The 10,450-nt window shown below is 46.9% G+C and overlaps 1 protein-coding gene across 1 annotated transcript in view; it reads right to left on the minus strand.

Moving 5' to 3' along the window:
* Positions 1-10,450, minus strand: part of LOC125915828 (zinc finger protein 805-like) — a 60,006-nt gene that overhangs the window by 30,406 nt on the left and 19,150 nt on the right. The gene's annotated exons all lie outside the window — the stretch shown is intronic.

Here is a 10,450-nt window from a genome sequence, read left to right on the forward strand (position 1 = left end):
TTCCTTATGGAGGGGACCCTACCACAGTAACAATATAACTTCTTGGAGGAATGTAATTTAGAAAGAAAAAATCTTCTCCCAACCCAGAAAACCTCCTCACAAAGATAGTAAAAACATAAATAAAAGTTTATTACTGAATAAACCTTAAACTGAATGCAATGCCGTATCACAGATAATTGCTAAGAGATGGAAAGTGAGAAAGATGCCATTTCGTAAAGCCAAGCAGACACTGGCTTTTCCAGTGTCTCCCATTACATAGCTTCATCACAAACAATAATTAGTCCTCACGTAAGAAAACATAATAGGGGCGCCTGGGTGACGCAGTCGGTTAAGCGTCCGACTTCAGCCAGGTCACGATCTCGCGGTCCGTGAGTTCGAGCCCCGCGTCAGGCTCTGGGCTGATGGCTCGGAGCCTGGAGCCTGTTTCCGATTCTGTGTCTCCCTCTCTCTCTGCCCCTCCCCCGTTCATGCTCTGTCTCTCTCTGTCCCAAAAATAAATAAAAAACGTTGAAAAAAAAATTTTAAAAATAAAAATAAAAAAAATAAAAGAAAACATAACAGCACCATTTGTTACACAGAGTCATCCTAAATCTACTTGGTAATTGGGGTGGCTGTCTGCTCCTACACTGGCTTTCCATAAAGGAAAACAAACGTCTCATTTCTTGAGGATAGAAAGCGGTGTTAACCTTAAAAATAAAAGTCAGTTATTTTACCCACAAAAAAGTGTTATTTGGAAATAGCACAGAATTGCCATAGAGACACGCAAACTACAACAAAGCCACAGGCAAATCCAACAAACAAAAGTTATTTTATGGAGGAGGAGGGAGTGGGCAGGGTCGTTTTCAACAAATTCCATTGGAGGAAAGCAACAGTTCAAGATGATGGAAGTCTCTCATTGGTTGGGTTGCAGGGATGGTTGGTTTCTTGCGGGAGATGCAGGGTCCATCTTTTCCTGTTGGGGCCTGGAATTCCCGATTCTTCCTGTGATTGCCTTGGAGTGGTTTCGTGAGAGTTCTGCCTTCTGGCCTCCCAACTCTGTTGTAAATGAACGAGGCTTCCTTCGTGAATCTTCCCTTTTGCAACTTGGAGCCAGATGCCCACCAGAGAGGCTGTCTTCCCAGAGAAGCTGAGTGATAGAGATAACATCTCCCTCGATTTCTGCATTTCAAGGAGATGGCTCCTGAGTCTTTTAAGACATTCCTGGGGGGGGGGGGGGGGTCGGAGCGCACCGGGGGCCTGAGGAGAAGGCTAGTGGAGCTAGAACTGTGTGGCAGGGGTTCAAGCGGGACCAGGGGAGTTAGATAAATGGAGACAAATTGCGTAGAACCCTGTCAGCCTTTGTAAGGAGGCTGTAATTGGCTCTAGCACGTGTTCTAAAATGTACCTGGGATTTGTTTCCTCAGGTGTGGCAAGGCAGCAGATCTGGAAGGGACTGTCACAAAGGAAGAAGTTTATGCTCACATCCCTAGCAAATGGGAGTTACGGCATGTTACCCGTGGGAGACTCTGCGCCGTGTGGATGGAGGTCTCATTCTCGGACTCCCCACAGAAGGTTTATGCGAGGACCGGCTCTCGGGGAAAGGCAGCCAGAAGGAAGGTAGCAAAGCACAAAGCCCTTTAAGGACAGGCCGTTCTCAAGGTGGGAAAGCGAGGCACTGCCCTGAAGCTACAGGGCTCTTTTCTCTTCGTGGGTCATAGGCGGGGTGGTCTCTCATAGAGGCTCCTTCCCGTCACTGGTCGGGAGGGGAGTCTCTGATCAAGCCCACCGTGTTCCTACCGGAACCATCTTGGCAGCCTTCCCCCGGGGGAGGGGGCAACGCTGCAGCGCACAGGCATGACCTTGGGCACGGATGGCCCTGCGGCACAGGCGGGAGCGTGCGTGTTCCGCCCCGGGGCTCCTGGTCTGTCAGCCCTGGCGTGTTGGAAGGCGGTCGGCACGTGTGACCCCAGGCTTCTAATGTGTAACCTACTTATCAGCACCCTAGCCTCCAGCTCCGAACTGCCTGTTCTACCAGACGTACACGGCGGAGCGGAGGAGCGGGGGAAGCACCAGGGTGGGTCGGAGACAGCAGTGACGGAGAAAGCACTGCCCACCACATGTGTCGTGTCTTCGGCAGGAAAAGGCAAGGCGGAACAGGTAAACAGTTTAGGATTGACTGGTTTGAATAATATGGTAGGGCTTTGGAGCATTGTCACTCCCTTCTAGTACTGGGCCCTAGAGTTTTAAGGAGACAGACAGGTGGGTCGTTTGCATGTGAAAAGCGAGGTCCCGGGGAAGTTGTTAGGGGTCTCTAATAACTGGCTGGTCCTGGGAGGGGCAGAATCTCCCCAGTCAGCAAGACTCCAAATGCCAGGACACAGAAAATTAAAAATATATAGTTAGTAAACTGTGAAATAGATAACTACCTGGGGAGGTTTTCAGGTAAATGGTAATATAATCTGATTTGTGAATTAAAGGATCAATCTGAGTAGTGTGTGGAAATTAGACTATAGGAGGGGCAAGACAGAAGATCTATTCGACTGTTTTCCAGATGGCGGAGGACACGGACTGAAACTAAGGTAGTGACAGAGCGAAGTGGTTTATCACAAAGTACAAACAGTTGATCAGAAGGGACAGTAATCAAATTAGTACAAAAATATGAACATGAATATAATGGTTTCACAATATGAGTTGTTATTTTAATCAACCCATAACCCACTCTGCCTCATTTAAATGGTAACCAGATTTTTTTTTTTTTTTTTTTTTTTTTGAGAGATAGAGAGAGAGAGGAAGACACAGAATCTGAAGCAGGTTCCAGGCTCTAAGCTGTCAGCACAGAGTCTGAGGCGGGGCCCGAAACCACGAACTGTGAAATAATGACCTGAGCCAAAGTGGGACGCTTAACTGAGCCACCCAGGCGCCCCTTAAGAGGTTAGCACATTTCTGATGACACTACCGTTTTCCTGTCACAGAAATACTTCACTACATAGAGATGCTCAGGCTGATAGCACCGTTTTGTTGTCACAGAGCCTAGGCCAGGGGCCAGCAGGGAGGACTGAGCAGAAATGCGCCAACTGAACACGCTTTGGCTGCTCAAGTGCTACACATCCCAAAGGACCGGCCCCAGACCAGCTCTGGGAAGACAATCTAAGTGCTTAACATCTGGCCTGGGAAGTGATCTTACGCCTGAATCTGCAGGCCCCGCTCGCTGCATCCGTTTGACCAGATGATTGATGCGGACGGTGCGACTCACGGGGAGTGGTGGCTTTTGTAGGCCTGAGGCTCTGGGACACACTGTATCTCTGCCTTCTGCGGACCCCCGGAGTACCCACGGTCAGTCGCGAAGGCGCGGCGTGCCTCAGTAAGAAACCCCGGCATTAAAGCTTCGGTGAGCTTCCCTCATTGGCGATGCCTGAACATACTGTCACACCTTTGCCGAAAGAATTAAGCCTTGTGTGACTGTGCTGGGACGGGACACCTGAACGCTGGTGCTCAGTCTCCCTGGACCTTACCCTTTAGTGACCTTGGCCTGTGTCCCGCGCTGTCACAGGCAGGAACCGTGTTACAGCTGTTCTGAGTGAAGCACAACCTCCTAGCACACCATCAAGCCTGAAGGTGGCTCTGGGGAGCAGAGAACAGTATGGACCCGTGCCATGATCTAGAAGCACGTTCCGGTCAAGGCTCGCCGAGGAAATGCTATTTGAGATGAGAGGTGAGGGATAAGCCTGCCCTCACTGGACAAAGTGGGGAGGGAGAGCCCATGGCAGGCGGAGGAGTGAAGGGAGACAGGGAGTGAAAAGAGGCCAGCGTCGTGCAAGAGGTAGTAAATGAGGCCCGTCCCCCACCAGGGAAGGCCCCGTGGATGGGCCACGTGAAGGATTCGGGGTTTACCCCAGGAGTGGAGGGGAGTCGTGGAACGTTTTAGGGGGAGAGGGCGGGTGAGCAGTCCGTGACCAAATCGGAGCCGGATCTCTGGCGTCAGTGTGGACAAGGGATCGCCGAGGACACAGGTGGACCCAGCTGGAAAAGCAGGAGCCGAGGTGTCAGGTGACGTCTGCAGGCAGCAGGCAGCGGATCGCAGAGCCACGAGCTCCCCGGCGGGAAAAGTTCACAGCGCAGACACGCGCTTGACACACGGATGCCAGAAACGGAAGTGGAATAAATAGGGACTCGAAACTAGTCACCCAGCGCTAAGAGCGAGGTCAGGAGGCGCAGCAGGCAGCCCTACCAGAGGGCCCAGGCTCTGGACCCCGCTCCAAGAGGACAAAACGACTCGCCCGTCTACAGTCTAGCGCAGACCCTTCAGTTGTGACACGTGTAACCTACCTGTGAGCAAGCAGGTCGTCAGCCCTCACAACTCAAGGGTGACATCGTGGAGCATTCCAGAGGCACCCCCGCCCCGCATCCCACAGCGGAGACAGGAAAGGCCGCCTGGGAGAACAGAGGGAGCCGCACACACTCCCGAGGCCAGCTTCCCAAGGTCTCCAGCATCACGCCTGTAGGGCGCCCTCCCAGCTGGAGCCCGAGGCTCTCACCGCCTCCCACTCACACAGACACATACGTCAACGAAGCCACTAATTTCAAGTTAAGTGCACTGAATGATGCGCTTAGTTTTCTGTTTGTTGAAGCCAGAGGCATGAACAGTAGGAATAAAGAGATTAAAAACTGTTGATGTGTACTGCAGAAACACGCCATGTCAATCTGGCCCTCACATTTTTATAGATCAAGGTAAGTAAGTGGTACATTTGCAAGTCAGACCACTGGAGGGCATATATCCTGACACACACGTATAGGTAATACACGTACCTCTATTAGGCATATACATACATGTGGAGAGTCCTAAGTGATGTGTACATGTACGCATACACACACACAAAACACCAGTGTTTGGAAGAAGCAAAGTCCTTTCTCACCAGCATCTCTGAACCTTGTCATCACTAAATTAAATCCTGGCTAGTTTCTTCTTCTTTTTTTTTTTAACGTTTATTCATTTTTGAGAGGCAGAGACAGAGCACGAGCAGGGGCGGGGCAGAGAGAGAGGGAGACACAGAATCCGAAGCAGGCTCCAGGCTCTGAGCTGTCAGCACAGAGCCCGACGCGGGGCTTGAACCCACGAACCGTGAGATCATGACCTGAGCTATGGCTTAACGGACTGAGCCACCCAGGCACCCCAAATCCTGGGTAGTTTCTAAGTTCTACTGTGACTTGGTGATTTTTTTTTGGTTACAGTGGTTCTGCTTATATAAGCCTTCAAAGTTGTGACTCTTAAAATAACTGTATTTGCTTTATGTACAGAAATTTAACCAGCATTTTAATACCTTTCAGTCACTGTAAGGAAGTTACACAACAGGCCTGGGAACTCCCATCCTTTGAGCTTGCAGGGTTTACCCTTGGCCGGGGTTTGTGACCTCAGATGATGGCAGGTTTCCCACCACTTCCAGGAATGAATGGCTCAGAGTGCCTAAGTTTCTTGTGTAAACAATGTGGCTCACACTGAACCTGCTATCCTTCTGGAAATCTAGAACTTGGTGTGTGCTTTTGCACATACATATTCTCTCTCCAAAAGACCAAGGGTCTCTGATGAACTTCCCTAGAATTTTTAAAAATGTGTTTATTTACTTATTTTGAGAGAGCGAGCAAGTTGGGGTAGGACAGAGAGGGAGAGAATCCCAAGCAGTCTGTGCTGTCAGTGCAGAGCCCAATGTGGGGCTTGAACTCAGGAATCGGGAAATCATGACCTGACCGAAATCAAGGGTCAGACGCTTAACCAACGGACCACCCAGGCGTCCCCTAGTAAACTTTTAAAATCATGGTCTTAACTCCTTAACGGAGCTTAAGTTAAATGTGTCCCGTGTGCCTTCCCAGAAACAGGACTCTTGAAGCTTGTCTCTGATGGCCTCTGGCTTTCTCCATTCCTGGTGCCTCTCCTCGACTGCGTTTGCTGTGATAAATCACAGCCTGCCCCGAGTATGACAAAATGTGGAGTCCTGTGAGTCTTGCTAGCAAAACACTAAACAGGATGGTCCTGACGCCCTTAACCATCTGGCCATACAGGCCTGTGCAGTTTCTCTTCAAGAGCCACATGCCACACACTGTGTCCCCCGCATAAACAGCTCTGTGTGAGCACTCTGGGAGGGACCCGAACTAGAAGACGCACGTATACTGAGGATCTGTAAGGGGGAGAGAAAGGAGAAATGAACAAAATGGCTGCAAGGTGTCTGACGTGGGCAAGAAGGCAGACGACAGTGACCTTCAGGGAGATGTGGGGCACCTCACGCACACAACTCCAGACCCCAACCCCTGCCCTAGCCGTTGTCTACCTCTGCGCCACCTCAAACCCCTCATCTGTACTCTCCGCGCAGTTGCAACAGATTATACGGCCGTTGAAAAGTGAGTGTGGTTTGTCTCCTGTACCGTCACACGAGAAGGTAACTTCCAGACAAACGGCAATGGCCCGCTCTATGGCGCAGTGGTGCACAGACCGGCCTATGGGAGGTGGCGAGGTGCTCAGGGCATGGCTTCTGCAGCAGCCCACCTGGCTCCAATCCCCAGTCCCGTACTTCCTAATCAACTGTGAAGCCTTGGGCAGATGTTTTAACCCTTCTGTGCCTCAGTTTTCTGATCTGTAAAATGGGGAGAACATCACCTACCACGGACCTGTTGCAAAGGCTAAGAGTTGCTGTGTGTCAAACACCGCAAACGATGACTGATACACGGGAACACGCCATGTCTGCTTGCCGTCAGGATCATTATGGGTGCATCCTCGTGGGGACGGTCACGGCCGCCTGACACACGCACACAGGCTCAGTAGGTAGGAATACCGACAAGGTGTGGAACGATGACCAGAAACGTTCAACCTGGAGACAAGGACGTGGGGGAACTCTGTGATCACTGAGAGAAAATGCCTCGGGGGTGGGGGGGTTAACTCACTCAGGGATCCCCTCACAAGTGAGAAAGCAATGGCGACGCACGGATCCTGAGAAGCACAACTGTTTAATAGACGGAAGGAGACAAAGGGCCTCTGAAGAAGGGCAGGAAGTCACAGAAACCAGGAAAGTGCCTTCAAGTCAAAGAGGTGGGCAGCAGTAAAAGGCCCAATAACAGACTGGGGGCGGGGGGGAAGCGTGGGAGCACAAGAGGGAACTCTGTGAGACCTGCTTCAGTCAGGTGCCAGTGGTGGAGGCCAGACAGCGGACAGAACTGTTGCACAGGGTGTGTCTGGGAGAGAGGAGAAGGGCGGAGCTCACCGGGCACGTGGGGCAGGAAGTGGGTGTGTGTGTGGGGGGGTGAGACTAGAGACTGGAACACAGGCATGGATTAAGAGGATAGAAAGGGATTAAGAGGGAGAAGTTAAAGACCAAGCGGTGAGGGTCTAAATTCGAACAGGTCCTAGACAAGCTGGGGATTGGCGGATGTGTCCAACCACGAAGAGCAAGAGTGACCCTTGGAGAGGAGGGACCCCTTCTCCTCTGGGGCTCTATCTAACAAGGCTTACAGAGCTGGGAAATTTTACACATGAATCCTGGAGACTATAACCCTGAATAATCTGCAGATCTTCAGTTTTAAGATCCATTTTTACAAATATCTGTGGATAACAGGACTTCCATTTCTCTAGATACTTTAGGCTTTTTATTCCAATACCAAGATAAGCCACCAGAGTACCAGGACTTTGGACTACATAGTTTTGCCTGTTTTATTTCTAAGAGTCATTCTTTGGTATTATAACTAGGCAAGGAATTAGAAAATGTAAAAAAGGAGCCAGTAGAAATTAAACTGGAAAAACACAAAACAACCCCAAAACCCCAACACCACAAAAGCCAAAGCGATAACTCACTGAGTAAGCTCAACAGGAGATGAGATGAGAGACAAAACAATCAGTGAGCTCAAAGATCAACAGAAATTGATAAATCTGAGTAACAGAGAGAATACAGACTAGATAAAAAAAATCTGAGGAACTCATTTAATTCGAGTCCCTGAATGAGATGAGAAAGAGTAGGACTGAAAAACTATGAGAACATAATTACTGAATCCCCAGATTTGGCAAAAGACGTAGGTCTTTAAAAAGTTAAACAAATACCAAACAGGAAAACTCCAAAAATTCTGCGCCAGGACACATTGTAATCAAACTTACAAATACTATAGATAAAAACACCCTTCACGGAAAGGAAAAACTACACACAGGGCAACAATGGGTTGAACGGCAGTAAGTAGGTTTCTCATCTGAAACCATGGAGGACACAAAGAGGTATATGTTTTTCTTGTACTAAAAGAACCGTAAACCTCAAGTCTTTTATCCCATGAGAACATCCTTCAGGAATGAAGGGGACAGAGAAACACTTTTAGATGATGGAAACCAAAATCATTTGTCAACAGCACACCTACCCCAGAAGAAAGACTACAGGAACTTTGCCAAACAGAAGGCAAATGTTAACATAAGGTCTGGAACTTCAAGAAGGGACAAAGAACAATGGAGATGGAATGAGTAAAAGTAGAGATAAACAGACCACTCTTTTCATGAGTTTTGTTTAAAAAAATGTTTGACAGCTGAGGCACAAATTACAACATCCAACATAGTGCTCGGTGTAAGAAGGGAAATACTTAATTAGATTTAAAATGGAAAATGCAAAGGAACCTAATGGAATTAAGGTTTCTATACATCAAAGTGCTTAAAATGCTGATAATATCAGACTGATAAGTTATGTATATACAATGCCTACAGTACAAAAATTAAGACGACACTCAAAACATCATACGTATATCAAATGGAATTCTAAAAATTGTTGGGAGTAACCCACAGGAATGCAAAACAACACAAAACAGAACAGGAAAATAACAAAAACAACCAGAAAACGAGAAACAATGTGAAGGGAACACAGCAAAAAATAAAAAAAAATGGAACACTTAAGCCCTAACACACCAATAATTACTTTCAATTTAAGTGATGTGACTCTACCAATTAAAAGACAGAAAGTAGAAGGGATAAAAAAGCATGACCCAACTATATGCTGTTATAAGAAACCTCTTTCAAATGTAGTGACACAGATAAGGTTCAAAATAAAGCTATGGAAAAATATAAACCATGCAAACATTAATCAAAACATGCAATAGGGAGGAACGCCTGGTGGGCTCAGTTGTCTGACTTCGGCTCAGGTCATGATCTCAAGGTTCATGAGTTCCCTGTGTTGGGCTCTCCGCTGTCAGTGCAGAGCCTGCCTGGGATCCTCTGTCTTCTTTCTGCCCCTTCCCCACTCTCTCTTAAAAATAAACATTAAAAAAAAAAAAATACAGTAGGGACTATATTAATATTACTGAAGTATGCTTCAAAGTCAAGAAAATGAACATGGGCAAAAAGGGACATTAAATAATGAAAGGGTCAATAACCAAGATAACATATCAATACTAAATGTGAATGCACCAAACAACAGAGCTTTAAAATACCTGAAGCAAAAAATAATAGAATTTAAAGATGAACAGACAATAATGCTTCAGGACTTCACCATCCTCTCTGTGCAACTGACAGAAACACTAAACAGAAGGTCAGTAAGGATACAGAAAATTTGACTACTACTACCAACCAAGAGGATTGTGCAGGCATTCACAGAAATTCCACCCAATGACAGAACACATTCAAGTGGCATTTTAGAACATTCAAGAAGACAGACTGGGCCATAAACACACAATAAATTTAAACAGGCCAAATGTGAAACAAACCAGAAATCCAATAACAAAAGATAAAGAAAATACTCTACTAGAAAACTAAACAATAATCCATGAACCCAGTAGTCTCTTAAGGAGCTGAATAAACTGGAATTAAAATTAGCTGTGGTGGGGGATGCCTGAGCAGCTCAGTCAGTTAAGCATCCAACTCTTGATTTCAGCTCAGGTCATAATCTCATGGTTGGTGAGTTCAAGCCCCACATCGGGCTCTGCACTGACAGCAGAATTGGAATGTTCTCTCTCTCTCCCTCTCTCTCTGCCCCTCTCCTGGGCACACATATGCGCGTTCTCTCCCTCACACAAAATAAATAAATAAACTAAAAAATAAACTAAAAAAAAAACACTTGTGGGATGAAGCGGTCACAATGCTATAAGGGAACTTTATAGTACTAAGTGCTTAAATCAGAAAATAAATGAGGAGCAAAAGACAACCAAAGCAAGTAGAAGAAAGGATATAATAAAGATCAGAACAGATGTTAGTGAAATTATATAAACAATACAAACAAATGAAATTAAGTGATGGTTCTTCAAAATGATCATTAAAACTGATAAATACCTAAGAAGATGGACAAAGATAAAGAGAGAGTGGACCTATTTCCAAAATCAGGTATCAAATGGGACAGAAGTATAGATCTTGCTGCCATTAAAATGGTAATAAGGAAATACTACAAGTCTACAAGTTAGAAAATTTAGATAAAACGGAACAATTCCTTGAAAATGCCAATCTTAAAACTATCCAATGTATCCAATATAA

The sequence above is a fragment of the Panthera uncia genome (genome assembly GCF_023721935.1).
Source record: "Panthera uncia isolate 11264 chromosome E2 unlocalized genomic scaffold, Puncia_PCG_1.0 HiC_scaffold_19, whole genome shotgun sequence".
NCBI classification, from domain to species: domain Eukaryota; kingdom Metazoa; phylum Chordata; class Mammalia; order Carnivora; family Felidae; genus Panthera; species Panthera uncia.